The sequence below is a fragment of the Elaeis guineensis genome, chromosome 9 (genome assembly GCF_000442705.2).
Source record: "Elaeis guineensis isolate ETL-2024a chromosome 9, EG11, whole genome shotgun sequence".
NCBI classification, from domain to species: domain Eukaryota; kingdom Viridiplantae; phylum Streptophyta; class Magnoliopsida; order Arecales; family Arecaceae; genus Elaeis; species Elaeis guineensis.
Genome location: NC_026001.2, coordinates 21,866,728 through 21,872,071, shown reverse-complemented (window position 1 = coordinate 21,872,071; position 5,344 = coordinate 21,866,728). Strand labels below are relative to the sequence as shown.

Below are 5,344 nucleotides of genomic sequence, written 5' to 3'. Positions count from 1 at the left end.
CTATAGACATGTGCCTTTGGGTTGTGTAATGCACCATCTACTTTTCAAAGATGCATGATTATCATTTTTTCTGATATGATCGAGCAGTTTTTAAAAATCTTCATGGATGATTTTTTTTTTAGTTTTTGGCTTTATCTTCTCCGAATGCCTACATCACTTGAGACTAGTTCTAGAAAGGTGCAAGAAAAAACACTGAATTCTCAATTAAAAAAAAATACCAATTTATGGTCAAAGAAGGCATAGTTCTTGACCATGTTGTTTCAAAGAAGAGAATTGAAGTGGACAAAGCCAAAGTAAATCTAATTGCAAATCTTCTACCATCCAAATTTATTAAGAAAATCAATTCATTTCTAGGACATGCTAGTTTCTATAGAAGGTTCATCAAAGATTTTAGCAAAGTGGCTCGCTCATTGACTAACTTACTAGTGAAAAATATCAAATTTGACTTCATTTATGAGTGCCTCGAGTCTTTTGAGTACCTCAAAAAGGCACTGACTTCATCTCCCATCATTCAACCACCTGATTGCACTCAGCCTTTCGAGCTCATGTGCGATGCATCTGATCATGCCATTAGAGCTGTTCTAGGTCAAAAGATTGATAAGCTGCCCTGAGTCATCTATTACACTAGTAAGATCCTAAATAATGTGCAGCTTAATTATTCGACTATCGAGAAGGAATTCTTGGTAATAATCTTTGTCTTAGAAAAGTTTAGATCCTATTTGATTGGATCCCATATCATTGTGTATACTAACCATATAGCCATCAGACATCTTCTGACTAAAAATGATGCCCAGGCATGCTTGATCCAATCAATTTTACTTTTTCAAAAATTTGATCTAGAAATCAGAGACAAGAAAGGAACCTAAAATATAGTAGCTGATTACTTGTCTCGATTAACAGTCACGCCCTCTAGTGAACCACCAGTTAATATTTCCTTTCCTGATGAATAACTCATGTCTGTATCCATAGAGTCGTGGTATGTTGATATTATCAACTACTTAGCCACTAATAAGATTCTCTCTCATTGGATCACTCAGGATAAATACAAATTTTTTGTCCAAGTAAAATATTTCGTTTGGGATGATCCATGTCTATTCAAACAATATCCTGATTAGATCATTAGAAGGTGCATCTCAGATCATAAGGTTAGAAGCATCTTATCCTTTTGTTATGATCAAGCTTGTGGTGGTTACTTTGGGTCCAAAAAGATTACTGTGAAAGTCCTCCAATGTAGATTCTATTAGTTCAATTTGTTTAGGGATGTACATGAGTACTATAAAAGTTATGTTAGATGTCAACAAGTAAGTTGAATTATCGAGAGAGACATGATGCCTTTAAATTTGATTTTGGTTGTTGAAATTTTTGATGTATAGGGAATTGATTTTATGAAATCATTTTCAAATTCTTTTGAAAGTAAATATATTTTAGTAGCTGTCAATTATATGGCCAAGTGGATAGAGGTTGTACCTTGTAAATCAAATGACAGCAAAGTTGTTAAATTTCTTAAAGAAAATATCCTCTCCCATTTTGGTATTCCTAGATCCATCACAAGTGATTGGAGAACATATTTTTGCAATCGATCCTTTGCATCTCTGATAAAAAAAAATATAATATCACCCACAAACTGGCCACACCCTATCACCCTCAAATTAGTGGGCAAGCAGGAGTATGTAACATACAAATCAAATAAATCATGGAGAAGATGTCAGTGCCAATAAGAAAGATTGGTCATTAAAGCTTGTGGATGCACTTTAGGCATATCGCATTGCTTTCAAGACCATCTTAAGAATGTCTCTTTATAGGTTTGTGCTTGAAAAAGTATGTCACTTGCTAGTAGAACTTGAACATAGGGCTATGTGGGCAATTAAGAAGTTGAATATAGATATGAATATAGTTGGAAGTCACAGAAAACTACAAATAGATGAATTAGAAGAACTCAAGAATGAAGCTTATGAGAATGCCAAAATATACGAGGAGCGAGCTAAGGTATTTCACGACCAAGCAATTCTTAGAAAATCATTTATACCTGGATAAAAATTTCTCTTGTATAATTCTATGTTACACTTATTTCTTGAAAAACTTCAGTCTAGATGGACTGAGCCCTTTATAGTAAATGAAGTTTTTTGCATGGGGCTGTGGAGATTGAGAATCCAAGTAATGGTGCCATTTTTAAAGTTAATGGACAATGACTAAAATCATTCTTAGAATTATCCATTGAAGTCATGGAAAAGGTCATAGTTCTATCTGAGCCTATTTATACTGGTTGACCCTTATCAAAGTTTAGTCTGACTGAAGATTTTAAACTTAGCACTTCTGGGAGGTAATCCAGCTCTTGCTTTTTAATTCATGTCTTTATATTTTGTTTAGGTATTTTTTTTAGGGATTCTACTCCATTAGGGACAATGTCAGCTAAGATGGGGGGCAAGTTGAATGAAAAGACTATCTTCAAATGCCTTCATTTCCACATACCCTATTATGTTTTAATTCAATTTATTTTGAGTTTAATATGATAATAAGATTATTAGGAGCCATCCTCTTCCTTCGTGTTCTTACACTTGTCATGCTTCAGACTTGAGGTTAATTATACATTTTGACAAGTAACAAATATACTGTCTAGATAGTTTTTGAAATATTGAGGGGTTCCATATTAATAGAATCTAATAAAAGGGTTAAGTTAAAACTAAATCAATTTTTGGATAACTCTAACCCTCCCTATTAACATCAAAGAAGAATCTACTTCTTGGGTATGTATGGGTGTAATATATTGACAAATGCAAGTTTTATTTTTTTATTAAAAAAAGCTCTAAGCATTTTTCACCTAGTAATGGGGCTCTTTGCTTAAGCAAGCATTGAGTGTTCACGTCAAATAGTGAAAAATATGAAGAAGTCTGCTATACAGTCAGTCTTAATTGGAAGCCTGTTTGATTTGAGCCAGTAAGTTTGAGGGATGTTCTACATCTAATATCTTAAAGTCAACTGGTTTGGGAGGCATTGGTTGAAACCTCGCTACAAGGATTAGACAGAAAGCTTAAGGGATTAAGACATTGCACTGACTATATAAAAAATAATAAAATAAAATAAAATAAAATAAAATAAAAAAATAAATTTGCATAAAAAAATACCTCAGTACATCTCAAAGTTAGATGATTTAAAGATAAAAATGGAGAGTTGGTAAAAAAAATATCTTTGAAAAATATTGCATTCTTTACTTAACCACTTTACTGAATGATATTAATATTCTAATGACATATTTCACTAACTCTCTGACGGGATACCCTTTGCTTACAGAATATCTAAAATAACCTTCTTTAAGTCAAAGCAAGCATGTATATAATATTGATAGTAGTGGGTAGCACCTCCAAACCATTTTCATAGGCCTTGTAATTCGTTATGTGAATATGAAATATTTCTTTTTTTTTTTACTCTAGGATGAGTAAAGTTTAAGTTGGAGAGTATGATAAGTACATTAATTAAGATATAGAAGCATTAAATCCTTTAATAATTGATCTACATTATATAGAATTTGATACTTCTTATTCTTTTTTATAGAAAATTGAGAGATTGTGCTAATCAAAACTCAAATTGATCTAGATCCAAAGCAAAACTCAAGTACCAAGGGGCTAAGAGCAACCACTTAAAGGGCTAAGTAAATTAATAAAAAAATAATCTAAAGATTTAGAAGCAATGCTCTACTCAGTGGCTGAGATTTATGAAGCCTCTTTAGAAAGCCCTAGAGATTCAAGGTGCCACACAAAGATCCAAGGGCCAAGGTTTAAGGTGCCACTTCATGAAACCATTCACGCCTTTCTCCTTTTTATTTTAGCGCACATCCCTATTCCGTTCACACCCCAACTACTAGCGCTTCTTTTTTCTTTCTTCTGCACAATCCCGCACGCCCTCTTCCTGTCACATCTTAGTGCCTCCCTTTCTCTCCTCTTCACTGCCCCTTTATCTCCATATCAAATATCAACCCTCCATTATTTATGGCCCTCACATATCCACTTAAAAAAATCCTAGCTGCCCCATTGTTAGTCCTTAATCTCATATTGCCTAATCAATTAAACTTCATGCCTCCTAGCACCTATAAATAAGTCTCAATGCCTCAACCTAGGAATCATCATCCAACAACCATCCAATCTCTCTTTCCATCCCAAAAATCTGCCACCCTATCCTCTCATCCCTCTCTTTTTCTAATCTCTAATCCTTCTTCTACCTGTTCATAGCCTCTACTTCAACATTTCAACCAGAAGGAGGATGAAGGGAGCAATGAAGAGCGGAATCAATATCATGCACGGTTAGAGGCTTAGTCTTCAGAGGAGTAGATGAAGTTTTTAATTTACAATGTTATATTTTGTTTTGAACATGTTTATGTATTTGTCTTTGATACAATTGGTGATTTAAAAACTTATAAGACTCTCTATTTTACATTAAGCTTTAATTCTATTTTTTATTCATGAGATTGTTTTTAAGTTCTTACACTCTATGCTATGTGAAGTTAGTTCTTGAATGGCCTATGTATATGTAGGGACAGATTGTGATCGAAAGATACGATCTGTGCTCAAGCAAAATAAGCTATCTTTAGGATTTGCTCATAGATCTCTTTATTTTCCTTTTAAGATTTTATAGTTCAAGTTTTGAATAGTTTATGACTCTATGGAGATGGATTGTGATTGGAAGATACGATCCGTACTCAAGTGAGATAAATTATGCTCAGAATTTGATCATAAAATATTTTAATTGATTATCATGATTGCATCATTAGAAAATACCAAGATTGTGATTAAAGATGGATTTGAAACCTTGAGACTTTCATTCTCATATGACTTTCTTTAATTTTATTTCCTAGTTAATTATTTCCATAGTCATTTATATTCTCCAAGATATTTATTTTATAAAAATCTAAAACAAATTCTCAACCCTTTATTCTGAAACTTTATTTTTATTGAATGCAACTTAGCCTTTGATCCCTGTGGATTTGACACCTGACTCCAACTATTCTATCCAATAGTTAAATCGGATCATAACTTTTATCTTTGGTGTTAAACAATATGCATTATGTGCCGACTGACCAACCAATTAGAGAAGTCCTTTGCTGACTAGAAACCTTAGACCGACTTGCTAAATGGGCGATTGAACTCGAAGAGTTTGACATGAGATATGAACCTCGATCAACCATCAAGGCATAGGTGCTTGCTGACTTTATCTTAGAATGCACTAATTCAAAGCACGGCCCACTCGAAGCTAAGCTAAAAGAAGAAACACTCGAGAAATTTTGGATCTTGCATGTGGATGGATCTTCTAATATTGTAAGATTTGGAGCTGTGTTAATCCTCACCAATTTGGA

At 33.5% G+C, this 5,344-nt stretch overlaps 1 pseudogene; it reads left to right on the top strand.

The window, feature by feature from the left end:
• The first annotated feature begins 224 nt into the window (after positions 1 to 224).
• On the top strand, positions 225 to 2,189 carry LOC140851474 (uncharacterized; annotated as a pseudogene).
• The last annotated feature ends 3,155 nt before the right edge of the window (positions 2,190 to 5,344 follow it).